General features: G+C 45.4%; 1 long non-coding RNA gene across 1 annotated transcript; it reads left to right on the forward strand.

Annotated features, from left to right (window-relative positions):
• LOC100154249 lies at positions 318–3,047 on the forward strand. The gene is made up of 2 exons (XR_002340684.1): positions 318–2,479; positions 2,668–3,047. It is a non-coding gene; the product is annotated as an uncharacterized LOC100154249 (long non-coding RNA).

A 14,268-nucleotide genomic window follows, 5' to 3' on the forward strand; every position in this document is an offset into this window, starting at 1 on the left:
AAATTTAGTATAAATTTCCTTGTAAGTACTGCTTTAGTGGCATTGCATAAATTCTTTTATGTTGTGCTTTCGTTTTTATTCTGTTTAAAATATATCCTAATTTCCGGAGTTCCCGTCGTGGCGCAGTGGTTAACGAATCCGACTAGGAACCATGAGGTTGCGGGTTCGGTCCCTGCCCTTGCTCAGTGGGTTAACGATCCGGTGTTGCCGTGAGCTGTGGTGTAGGTTGCAGACGCAGCTCAGATCCCGCGTTGCTGTGGCTCTGACCTAGGCTGGCGGCTACGGCTCCGATTCGACCCCTAGCCTGGGAACCTCCCATATGCCGCAGGAGTGGCCCAAGAAATGGCAAAAAGACAAAAAAATTAAAAAATAAAATATATCCTAATTTCCCTTTGATTTCTTGACTCCTGAGTTATTGAGGAGTGCATTATTTAGTTTCCAATATTTGGGGGAATTTTCCATACATTTTTCTTATTGATTTCAAATTTTAATTCCATTGTGGTCAGAGAATAAACTTTGCATGACTTGAACCTTCTAAATTTATTGAGACTTGCTTTATGACCAGAATGTTATTATCTATCTTATTAAATGTCCCACATGTACTTGAAAAAATTCATATTATCGGGATTATTCTGTAAATGTCAATTAGGTTAATTTAACTGTTAGTATAATTCATATTTTCTATATATTTAATGATTTTCTGTCTACTTATTTTTTCACTTCCTGAGAGAAGGGTATTGAAATCTCTATGATTATGAACTTGTCTGTTTCTCCTTGCAGTTCTATCAGGTTTTGTTTCATGTAGTACGAAGCTCTGCTGCTAGGAGCCAAATGTTAAGGATTTTTTTTGTTCTCTGGATTAAGTGACAGCTTAATTATTATGAAATGACTTATTTAGCTTTGATAATATTCTTTCCTCTGAAATCTCCTTTTCTGATATTAATATAACCACTCTGGCCTGAGGCCAACTCCATCATTTCTTCCCTACAGTGGCAAAACTCAAATGACAGACCTTCTACCTAGGGAAGTAAATGGACTAAAATTGATCACAAAGTGTCTCCACCAAGAAACTGGGAGCTTGTGACAGCTGTTCATTAAAAAGAATTCCACCAGTGTCCTTCCAGGAAGGTAAGGACTATTTTTCCCAAAGGCCTCAGGAGAAGGTAAAACAATTATGATGCTGTCAGGGCCAGCAGTAAAACAAGGTAATAAAATTGTCTTGTGGGTGAGGATGTGTGTTGAGAAGTGCTTTTTACATAAGTAACATATTCCTCTGAGCCAAGCCCCTTCCTGTGTGTATTCATCACTTTTAGGTTGTAGTTCTTTGCATGCAAACACCCAGCACAACCTGTAGCATCCATGTACCAACTTCATCCTCCCAGTGTAGGGAGACACCCCCCCCCCATTTGAAACAAAACTAGGATACCCAACAGAGCACGTTTGTTCATTGAACTCTCTTGATAGCCTGAAGGCAGTGATTTCAGACTGGAAAGGAGAAAACGGAGGAGAGTTACGTGGACACTGAGAAAAGGAGGTAGGATGAAAACGTTGGGTCACTAGAAGTCCTGGATTTCCTTAATCCAGTTTCCAGGGATTGAAATGGCTCCAATCTTGACTACAGTCCCTCAGGGGACAGGGCTACAATCTTTTTGAGGGCTATTCTACTTCTACTTCACACTCATTCCTAGACCTTTGGGTCTTTAACCCAAGCATGAGGTGCCACCTCTTTGGTGCGCCCTGAACCCCACGTTTTGATCCTCTGCCACAGAAGTTATGTGAAAAGGAGGTAGGGTGAACAAGTTCCTTGGTAACAGCCAAGAAGCAAGTGGTCCTCCGAAGTGTGTAGAGGAGTTTATAGGAGGGAAATGAGATGATCCACAGACTTAAATATGGCCGCTTTACCATGGATGCATGGAAGGCGAGACATTAAAAAGAACCAAAACCTTAGTAATGGTGAAGGGTCGGAGGAAACAGAGTGTACCACGGAATAGGGTGGTCCCAGGGAAAGGTTTGGAGGAGACACCCTTTCCCTGCCATGTGACCCGACAGAATGGACATGGGGAGATGAGGAGGGTGGCAGGTCAGTTTCGAAGCCTCTTTAGGAGTGCTAAAAACGCGCTCTTTCTCCCACCAGAGCATTTTGCCCTTGCCAGCATCCCCCCTCCATGAGTGTGTGAGGGTGGTGCTTTATGACCTCTAAGCCCCGCCCCCGCCCCCGCCCCCAGGGCTATCATTGGCTAGAGGAAAGCCTTGGTGACCAAACAAAGTTGAAGGGCGTGGCCCTTTACCGTCCTGGGGGAGGGGTATATATAGCCCAGGAGCCGAGGCCGGCGGGAGACCATTGGGAAGCACCAACATGGCAAAGGTGAGCAAGAAATTGGCAACTCCTAGCACACTTACGGAACAACTGACCTCAAGCAGCAAGCCGAGAAAGAAGAGGCAGGCCGCCTGTCAGCTCCAGTCCAGAGGCAGTAACAAGGTGAGATGAGCCGACCCAAGCTCCATCACTTCTTCCATAGTAACACTCTCTCGAGACTCCTACCCCATCCTCAACTGGCACCCCCTCCTCGGCCCACATCCCTTCTCCCGAAGCCCCTGTTCCCAGCCATCCCCCAGCCTCTTCCCCCAAACCAGTGCCCCTCTGAACTCACGCTGTTGTCTTTCCAGGTGGCCCAGAAAACCGCGAGGGTAAAAAGACCCCTCCAAGGGAGTTCGAGAAGAAAAACCTCTCCAAAACCCGCCACTCCGTCCACTAAGCCCAAGAAAGCTAGAGGACTAACACTGTTTGGCCACTATCACAGGCTGAATGAGACAATGAATCAAAATCAAGAGCCAGCGCAGGACCAGGAGAACATGGACAAGCCCACCACTTCAAGTGACAACCGTGGCAGACAGAATTTCCGAGCAATGCCAGAGACCTCAGGAACACCTGGGAAGTCCTCAAGGTCTAAACGCTAAGGAATGGCCAGCCACTCAGAGGCCAAACCATGCACCAACAGGGTATACCCATGGTGGTGAATAAAATAAACACCTGTTGTGAAAAGTGACACATGTCTTTAAGTTCTCTGGTGGTGGTGGGGAGGGAGGAAGGGAAGAGGCAGGTGTGTGAGAAGGGAAAAAGGTGGGGTTCTGTGGGGTTGGGGGTTAGGCCAGAAGGTCCACAATTAGCCAGACATTGGGAATAAGGACTAGGTGAGGTCTGGGCACTTAAGACAAATTTCTTTTCTTTCTTTCTTTTTTTTTTTTTGTCTTTTTGCCATTTCTTGGGCCGCTCCCGCGGCATATGGAGGTTCCCAGGCTCGGGGTCGAATCGGAGCCGTAGCCACCAGCCTACGCAAGAGCCACAGCAACGCGGGATCCGAGATGCGTCTGCGACCTACACCACAGCTCATGGCAATGCCGGATCCTTAACCCACTGAGCAAGGGCAGGGATCGAACCCGCAACCTCATGGTTCCTAGTCAGATTTGTTAACCCCTGCGCCGCGACGGGAACTCCCAAATTTCTTAACCCTATCCCCGAGGCAAGAAAGACAATATCTCTGCATGTGCTTGCAGGGGGTTGGAGGGTAACCACATCACGTCATGGTGGAGACTGCAGGAACCTCTATTAGGTGAAGTGTCCCATCCTCCCACCCCCAACGGCCAAAAAATACATCAAATAATCACCTCTAGGCCACCTACCACACAGTGGTGATTGTTGCATCCTACCCTATGCTGTAAGGAGCCCGAGGCCTTTAAAAGGACCAAAAAAATCCCACCTCAGTAAAAGTCACTGACAACATCCCCAAGAAAAGAATAGTGTTTGGAGGCTGCAAACCCAACACTGACTTAGGCCCCTTGTGAGGCATCCTTGGGATGGAACAGTCGGCTACCAAGGGTGGGGCAGTGGGAAAGTCATCCCTGGTGCAAGAAATAAAGGGGAGCATGACTGCAGACAATTTTTTAATTAAGCTTTTGAGTTCTAGGCAGAGATTCACATGCAATTGTAAGAAAGAATATTGATCGATCTTACGTACCCGTTGGGCAATTTTCCGCAATGGTAACATCTTCCTTCTAAAACTGTAGTGGTTCAACATCACAGCCAGGGTTTGGACCTTCATCCAGTTAAGGTACAGAACATCTCTGTCACCCAAATGAAGCCTCGTGTTGCTGTTTTCACTTCCCTCCTGTTAGGAATCGGATGTTTCTATGTCCCTAAAGTTCATATATTGAAGCCTTACATCCCCAGTGTGATGGTATTTGGAGGTGGGGCTTTGAGGAGGTAATTGGGTTTGGATCAGGTCATGAACCAAATCACCCAGCACCTTGATCGTGGCCTTCCACAGCCTCCAGAACTAGGACAAATTTCTGTTGAGCCACCCCGCGTGTGGTATTGTTACCGAACCCAACTTGGATCTGCCTGCCTTTGCGCAGTCAAGACAATCTGCGGGCACCAGGTTGTGGTGAACGAAAGTGCAGCGTTTACTGCAGGCGCCAAGCAAGGAGTCCAGGGCAACTTAAAAGACCTGACGTCCCTGAAAGCTTTAAGGGAAAGATTATTAAAGACAGGGTGAGGTGGGGGGTGTGTGTAGGGTTTATGGGGGGGGGGGGCGTGATCAGCTCATGGATATTCTTCCGATGGGTGGATGGCGAGGAAACTGGGAGTCAACACCATCGACCTTCTGGTTTCAACAGGACTGGGGGCTACGTGCTTGTGGGATTTCAGTCTCTACAAGAGACACGGCTCCGAATATTGTCTGCAGTCCTTGAGGAAGAACTAAAGGTCCTTGACTTTGTGTAATGGCTAAACTATTATTATTTTATCTTGCTTGGCTGTTTTCCTGTCTTTCCGCATTTTCTCACTTCTCTGATTAAATTTATTCCTTTTTTTTAAATTTCTTTTTTGAGGCTACACACACAGCGTATGGAAGTTCCTGGCCTTGGGGTCGAATCAGAGCCAGAACTGCTGGTCTACACCACAGCCACAGTAACAAGGGATCTGAGCCGTGTCTGTGACCTACACCACAGCTCACAGCAACGCCAGATCCTTAACCCAATGAGCGAGGCCAGGGATCGAGCCTTCATCCTCATGGATACTAGTCAGGTTCTTAACCCCCTAAGCCACAACAGGAACTCCCTAAATTTATTCTTTGACTAAAATTTTTCTACAGACGAAAGGCAGGCGGAGGACTTGGGGGCAGATTGAACTGACGGCTTCCTCCTCCTTAAGCCCCGACAACCACAAATCTGTTCTCCATTTTTACAATTTCATCAAGAATGTTATATAAATGGAATAATACAGTATGTAAGCTTTTGGGAATTTTTTTTTTCACTTAATAGAATTTCGGCGAAGATTTATTCAGGTTGTTGCGTGTATTTATAGTTTATCTTTTTGGTTGAGTAGTAGTCCATGATATAAATATACCACAGTTTAGCTATTACCCCATTGAAGGACATCTGGAATGTTTCCAGTGTTTGGATATTGTGAATAAAGCTGCTGTGAACATTCATATACCGGTTTTGGAGTAAACCAAAGTTTTCATTTCTCTCAGATAACTGCACAGGAGTCCAACGGCTGGGTTGTATATGATAGTTGCATGTTTAGTTTTTTTTAATTATTAGACTTATCTTTTTTCTCTTTCAGGCTGCACCTGTGGCATATGGAAGTTCCTAGGCTACGGGTCGACTCAGAGCTGCAGCTGCCGGTCTACACCACAGCCACAACAACATGGGATCTGAGTCGCATCTGAGACCTATGCTGCAGCTTGGGGCAATGCTGGCTCCTTAACCCACTGAGCGAGGCCAGGGATCAAACCCACATCCTCACACATACTATGTTGGGTTCTTAACCCACTGAGCCACAATGGGAACTCCTGAACTTATTTTTTTTTAAATAATAGTCTTGGATTTATAGAAAATGAATACGTAGTACATAGATATCCCACATATTCCCCTCCCCACCCCCTCATTTCCCATACGATTAGCACCTTGCATTAATATGGTACACTATTAAAGAAAAAAATGGCTGAAAAAGTCCCAAATTTGGTGAAAACATACATTGACAGATTCAAGAAGCCAGTGAATACCAAACAAGATAAATTCAAAGAAAACTGTGCCTAAGCACATTGTAATCAAGCTGAAAAAATGAAAGGCCTGAGGAAAGTGACATGTTACTTATAGGGAAACAATCATTTAATGGCTACAAATTTCTTACCAGAAACCAAGGAGACCAGAACACACAGTGGAACAAAATATTTAAAGAGCTGATATACAGGGATGGTCAACTCTGGAGTTCCCGCTGTGGTGCAGTGGGTTAAAGGTCTGACTGCCCTGACTCGGGTCACTGTGGAAGTGTGGGTTTGATCCCCGGCTTGGTAGAGGGGGTTAAGGATCTGGCATTGCTGCAGCTTTGGCACAAGTCACAGCTGTGGCTTGGATTTGATTCTTGGCCTGGGAACTTCTATATGCCATGGATGTAGACAAAACATAAAAATAAAAATAAAAAAAACACCAACGACAAAAAAGAATGGTCAACCCTAAGTGCTATACCCAGTAGAAATATTCTCCAGTCATGAATGTGAATTAAAGGCATTAACAGTTGAAGAAAAACTAAGATACTCAGAGGGAGCCATCCCAAGGGGCGCTTTTCTCCTCAAGCTCTTTAAAATATGAATGTCAGTTGAAGCAAAAATTATATTTGAGGGATTTCAATGCATACAATACATCTAATACAATACATGCAATAACTAGAATACAATACAATACATACAATAACACTAGAAAGTGCAAAGAGGAGTTCCCGTTGTGGCGCAGTGGTTAACGAATCCGACTAGGAACCATGAGGTTGCGGGTTCGGTCCCTGCCCTTGCTCAGTAGGTTAACGAGCCGGCGTTGCCGTGAGCTGTGGTGTAGGTCGCAGACGCGGCTCGGATCCCGCGTTGCTGTGGCTCTGGCGTAGGCCGGTGGCTATGGCTCCGATTCGACCCCTAGCCTGGGAACCTCCATATGCCGCAGGGGCGGCCCAAGAAATAGCAAAAAAAAAAGAAAGTGCAAAGAGGCCTATGAAAGTATATGGCTTCTCCATTTTCCTTGAAGTGGTGTGACACTAGCTTTGAGCAGACTATAAAAGAGTGCATGTATATATCACAATCTTTAGAGCCACCACTAAAAAAATGAAAGGGGGACTTGGGGTTTCTGCAGGATATGTAAGGATCTTGGAAGTCACCAGTCTGTCCTAATAGCAAGTAAAAAGCTGAACAAATAGAAAAATCAACTCTTCATGGATTCTTAAGAGAGGGAAGAGCACAGGGCCAACCACTGTCCCCGAGGTTGGAGAGAGAGACAGGCGAATACAGGGAGTTGCATCTGACTGGGACAGAGACCCAGGAACTGAAGCCACCATGGGAACCAGTGCAGGGTTGGAAAGACAGAACTGTAATTGGTGCCTTGCTGGAGTCTCAGTGCAGGCAACTGTACGAATGAACTCCGGGGAGACATGGCCACGGGGTGGGGTGCTGCGCCATAACATGAGCTCTTCCTCCAGGACCTCACCAGTTGCACAATAAATATTGGAGAAAAATGCCCATATGCGTCTGGCAGAGGGAAGGAAACAGGAACCAGTTCACCAGAGCCTAACCGATCTACAGGAAGGAAAATACTCAATTCCACTCAGCTCCAGCTTTCCATGTGGGAAAAAGGAGATACTCTATTCTGGCACATTCTAGGCATCCTGCTCCACCAAAGGGAAGGGGAAGCCACTGAGAAACACTTGTGACATTCACATCCAGAGGCATAGGCTCCCGAAAAGAGTGAGACTTGGAGTTCCTGTTGTGGCTCAGTGGTTAACAAATCCGACTAGGAACCGTGAGGTTTCGGCTCCAACCCCTGGCCTCGCTCAGTGGGTTAAGGGTCCCGTAGCCATAGGCTGTGGTGTAGGTCGCAGACCCGGCTTGGATCCTGCGTTGCTGTGGCTCTGAATGTTGAGCCAGCCTTGCATTTCTGAGAAAAATGCATTATGATGCATTATCATTTTTGCATATTGTTGGACTCCGTTGCTAATGTTGTGGTGAGAACTTCTATACTTCTGTTCAAGTGGAATATACTGGTCTGTAATTTTCCTTTATTATAATGCCTTTCTCTGGGTTTTGGTAATCAAGTTAGTGCCGACCTCGTAAAATGAGTTTGGAAGTACTTCTGCCTCTTCTATTTTCTGAAGAGCTGTGCGGTGCAATGAATATTATTTCTCCCTTAAATATTTAGGACAATTCACCAAAGAAAACGTCTGAACTCCAAGTTTTCTTTTGTGGAAGGTTCTCAGCAATGAATTCAATTTCTTTAAAAGGAATATGACTTTTCAGGTTACCTATTTATTGTGACTTTTTTGTTAGTTTGTATCTTTCAGGGAATTTGTCCATTTTATATAAGCTGTCGAATTTATATGCATACATTTATCCATGTTATTACTTAGATGTCATTACTTAGTCATCCTTTTTTTTTTTTGGCTGCACGTGGGGGCATGGGGATGTTGCTAGGCCAGGGGTTGAGCCTTCACCACAGCTGTAACCAGAGCCACAGCAATGACCACCAGATCCTTACCCTGCTGCGCCACCAGGGAACTCTTCCTTTTAATGTCTGTGGTATACGCAATGATATCTTCTCTTTCATTCAAGATTTTGGCAGTTTATGTCCTCTGTCTCTATTTTGCTCAGTCCATCTTGCTAGAGTTTTATCAACTGTATTGATTTTTATAAACAAAATGTTTTGGTGGTATTGCTTTTCCCTAGACATCGTTCTCAGTGCTGGAATATTTTATTTCTATCCCCCTCTGTGTCCCTGAAAGTCAGGATTCTTGACATAGAGACACCAAATCATACAGAAGTTGCTAAATAAAACCCTGTAGTCCGGAACTGGAATAGAAATAGCATGAACTCAGAAGGTGTTTTATCTTTTTTAATACGCATCTTTTTGTTTATTTCTGTTTTTCAGCCATTTTCATTGAAGTATAGGTAACTTACAATGGTGTATTCATTTCAGGTGTACAGCAAAGTGATTCAGTTATTTTATATATATGTGTGTGAATATATATACTTATATATATATTCTTTTTTCAGGATCTTTTCCATTATAGGTTATTACAAAATATTGAATATAGTTCTGTGTGCTATACAGTAGGTCCTTATTGTTTATCTATTTGATATATAGTAGCGTGTATATATGTCAATCCCTCTCTCAGCTATTATCCCCTTTGGTCACCATAAGTTTGTTTTCTGTCTGTGAGTCTATTTCTGTTTTGTAAGTGAGTTCACAGACTCACAGACATAGAAAACAAACTGAAGGTGTTTTTTAATATTAAGTTGTATGAGTTGTTTGTATATTTTGGACATTAATATCTTGTCAGTTGCAGCCTTTACAAATACCTTCTCCCATTCAGTAGGTTATCTTTTCATTTTGTCGATGGTTTCCTTTGCTGTGAAAAAGCTTTTACATTTGATTATGTCCAATCTGTTTAATTTTTATTTTATTTATTTTTACCTTGGGAGACTGATCTCAGAAAACATCGCTTTGATTCATGTCCGAGAATGTTTGGCCTATCTTTTGTGGTGTCATAACTTATATTTAGGCCTTTAAACCATCTGGAGTTTATTTTTGTATATGGTATGAGGGAGTGTTCTAATTTCATTGATTTTCACGAGGCTCTTCAGCTTTCCCAGCTCCCTATGGAAGAGACCCTGTATTCTCCATGGTATATATGTGGCATGGGGAAGTTCCTGGGCCAGGGAGTGAACCCAAGCCACAGCAGCGACCCGAGCCACATCAGTGACAATGTTGGATCCTTAACCCACTGAGCCACCAGGGGACTCCTTCCTTTTTTCAAATAGCAGCAAAAACTTGATAGGCTGAATGAAAGAAGCCTTTCGAAAAAGCTACGTACTCTCTGATTTCATTCCAGGTCCGTGGTTGCCGGGGGTTATATGTGTGGAATGGTAGGTTTGATTTCCAAGTGGTAGCGTAAGAGAGCTTTTCTTTTGGGGGGCCGGGGGGGTAGTTATGGAACTGTTCTGTGGCTTGGTTATGGTAGTATTCCATGACTCTGTGGTGATGGTTATCAAACACACCTGAATGTAAATTAGAAAATTTTTAATTATAAAATTATAAAAAAAAATTTAAAAAATAAAAGTATAAACTGGGAGGTCCCACTATGGTGCAGTGCGTTAAGGATCCAGTGTTGCTGCAGGTGTGGTATAGATCATAGCTCTAGCTTGGATTTGATCCCTGGTCCAAGAATTTCCATATGCCAACAGCGTAGGTGTTATCTTATTCTACAGGGATGAAAATATCAGACTCATCTATTCACCAAGGGTTTGCGGTTCCAAAAAGAAAAAAATATATATAAACTGGAAAAAAAATCCTTCTGGATGGTTTCTGGATACAAGAAGTGTGTGAGGGAGCAAGAGTCGATCTGTTTCCCTTAAAAGTTCTTTCAATTTTTCACTGAAAGATAAGGGCGGATTGAGCCAGGGTAGTGACAGAGGAACTGGATCAGAGTGGACATCTTTGAGAGCTACAAGGAGGTAGAATAAAGAGTGTTTGGCGATTGATTAATCACTTGGCATCGGGAGTGTGATGAGTCTAGAATTAGTCCTAGGCTTCTGGTTTGTTAACCAGTCAGTATTGCCATTTATTAAACAAAGAGCAGAGGAGCAATGCCAAGAATTGGAAGGACACTGTGTTCATTTGGGGACATGGGACATTGTGGAACAAGTTCTATCTGTGTTGGGGGATGTCGAGGCAGAGAGGTTCAGTAGAGATCGAGATTTGGAGGTGACAAACCCGACGAGTAGACATGAGGACGTGAGTTTGATCCCTGGCCTGACTCAATGGGTTAAGGATCTGGCATTGCCATGAGCTGTGGTGTAGGTTGCAGATACGTCTTGGATCCTGTGTTGCTGTGACTGTGGTGTAGGCTGGCAGCTACAGCTCTGATTCAATCCCTAGTCTGGGAACTTCCATATGCCTTGGGTGCGGCCCTAAAAAGCAAAAAAAAAAAAAAAAAAAAAAAAAAGATGTGGGAGCCCATCAGCTTGAAAGTGTACCATCGCCATATGCAGCTCGTTCCTGTCTTATGTGGCCCTGTCTTGCACTTGACAGTTGACCTCTGCCTCCCTCTTGAAGCCCTCCGCTCTCACATTTCTGTGTCTTTCCCCAGTCTTCTTTGTGGCTTCCTCTTTGTCCATCCGGTAAATATTTCTTGAGAACCTACTAGGGGCACAGTGTCATCCTAGGTCTTGAGGATGCGGTGGGAAGTCAGTACGTTCCTGCCCGGAGGGACCGCACGGTCTAGTGAACTCTACCTTGGCCTGCCCTGTGATTTATGGCCTGCCAGGCTCCTGCCTACTGCTCTTCCGTTCATGCCTGTTTGAGCCCAGCCAAGTAATTCTCCACGTTTAGCCCCTGGACTTCTTTGACTAAGTCAGCCCTATTTATCCTGAGACCACTTGAACAGAGGCTCAAGTGGTGGCCCGAGAAATAGAATTCATTGACTTCAGCCCTGGTACTGCCATTCAGTCATGTGACTTCACTATGTCCCTTGCCCCTCTCTTGGCTTCCAGATCCTGTCGGTATAAAGGGTGGCGTGAGGCTAGGCAATGTCTTTTTAGGGCGGGCTGTCACTCTGTTTGCTCAGGCTCTTCTCCGACCTTTATTTGACTTGATTTCATCCTCCAATTCTTTGAACTTCACACTATCTATTGCATCTCAGAGCCTGAAGGGCACTTGCAATTCCCAGCTTCTAGGTTCTCTCCCAGAGTCTGTCCTGTGGTCTGGCGTGCAGTCATCTCTTGCCAAAGTCAGCTCATTCCTTAAGGAAGGTGTCGGGGGTCCCTCCTCTCCCCTGCATCAATAAGAACCCCATCAGCCCCTGGTGCTAGCCAGCCGGAAACGTGCTGGCCTTGCCCTGCCCACCTCCTGCCTGCTTCCTGCTTATCCACATCTTTGCGGAAGAGAGGTATGCCATTGGGAAGGGACCCCATTCATCACCAAATCTGGTAGGTCTGCTCTCAGACCCCGGCCCCTCCTTAGGCTGGGACCTTTAACCACGTAGGCACAGATAGCTTGGCCACCTGCTGCTCTGTCCACATGGCACTTGGCTTTTGAAATATCATCTCGAATCCTCTACAAGCCACGTCTGCCTTTTTAGTTAAGCCTCTCCAGGCTTCCAGAACCTTTTCTAACGAGGACTTAAGATTCCTATTTTAGGAAATCCAGCTGACATGGTCCAGGGTTTGAAGCTGCCATCTAGAGGAAGGTCCAGTACTAATTTCCGGAGGGTTAAAAAAAAAGGGGGCGTCATTTTATCCTGCAGGGATGGAAATATTGGACTCATCTCTTCACCAAGGGTTTGGGGTTCCCAGCTGTGACCCACATTATCAGCAGTTCTCAGGAGCCTCAACTAGAAAGTACCTGCAATGCGGCCCTGTTCTAAATGGATTTAGATCATTCAGTGAAGATAAACAAACTAATGGACACATTAATTCATCCGGCTGTGCTTATTTATTTTCCTGCATTAAGCGCAGATAGCAGATAAGAGAGTAGCTGAACCGTGGCATCCCTCCGGCTTGCAGAAACGTCCCCATCCCCCCTTCCTGCAGGATGCAGCTGTGTGCTGAGGCCTGATGGAGCCACAGGCAGGACCCATGTTGCCATTCACGTGGGCAACTTGCTGAAGACAAGATACACTCCTATTCGAGTCCCAAGGGCAGACTGCTCTGCGTAACTGAGGCCCAAGACTCACTGGCCTTGGAAACTGCTCAGTTGGCTTTCACTTTAATTCTTTGTTGCCAGAGAACAAACACCCCAAACCCCCAAAAGTTTCCCTTTGTGCCTTGACTGCCAGGGAGGGTTGGTGCCGCAGGCAACCCGACCCTCCACCCTCTGCCTCCAGAGCAGGGAACACCCTCTGCCTTCCTTAGCCTGAATTACCCCACTGGGCTCTGTGTGTTGCCTCTAGGTGGCCCCAGAGCATCTAAGATGCATGGGATGGGACCTGAAGAGTAAGTCCTCAGGCATCTAGGTCTCGGCCAAGTGCATTCCAAGCTCATCTTTCTCCACTTCGCTCTTCACACGTGCCACTCTGGCCACCTGGGGGTCTTTTCTTTCGTCCTCTGATGCGCCAAACTCGGCCTGTCTCAGGGCCTTCGCTCACGTTCTATCTGCTTAGTACACCCCCACCCCTGCCACCCGACCATCCTCATCCAACTCTTTGGGTGACTTCTGCTCCACGTTTCAGGCCTAAAACTTGTTAAATATGCTCTCTTGGCAGAGAGGCCTTCTCTGACCTTCTCAAACTGGATCCGGTTCCATTTTCGGTTTATTTGTTTGTTTGTGCCTGTGTCTGGGGCAGGTGGAAGTTCCCGGGCCAGGGATTGAACCCATGTCACAGCGGCAACCTGAGCCACTGCAGTGACAACGCCGGATCCTTCATCTGCTGAGCCATGCGGGAACTTTCAGGTTCTCTTTTTATTCTGTTTCAGAGCACCCTAAATGCTTCCTTCATAGCACCTATCACAATTTGTAATTATTTTGGTAATTTTCTGTTCGATGGATTTCTCCTCTGCAAGTCTATGGAAGTCAGCAACTGTGTTTGGTTTCATTTTTTGCTGTATTTGCAGTGCCTGGAACATATTAGGGGCTCGACATATATTTATCTCATGAATAAATAATTAAATGACTCCCTGGACATTCAGACAAAAATTTCAATCCTGGAGTTAGATAACCCTGAGCAACTATTAGAATTTACCCCTATGTTACCCAGGCACCCTAGATACTCAGGGTCTTGCAGCTCTATTTTGGCCAGAAGGCAGATGACAGTGTAAGCAGCTCTTTGCAAGAAGCCCACCCTCAGCAGGAAACCCCTTTTATTGTTAAGCAAAGCTACGCTGTAACTAACCTTTAAACCAGGCGCCCCCACTCTCTACTCATCTCCAGCGCAAGCACACCTCTCAAATCTTTCGATCACACATACCTTGCCTAACCTGTTGGTTCTTCCCATATATCAAAGTAGAAATGAGGAGTTCCCTGGCGGTGCAGCAGGTTAGGGATCTGGTGCCATTACTGCTTTGGCTCAGCTCTCTTCTGTGGCGTGGGTTCAAGGCCTCAGAACTTACACATCCTGTGAGTATGACCACCCCCAAAAAGTAGAAATGAAGAGAAAGTAACGAAGAGATGACCCGATCTCTTTCCTAATTTCCCCTGCAGTAATCTCTCGAACAAACTGTGTGAACAACATGCAAA

This window comes from Sus scrofa, chromosome X (genome assembly GCF_000003025.6).
Source record: "Sus scrofa isolate TJ Tabasco breed Duroc chromosome X, Sscrofa11.1, whole genome shotgun sequence".
NCBI lineage: Eukaryota > Metazoa > Chordata > Mammalia > Artiodactyla > Suidae > Sus > Sus scrofa.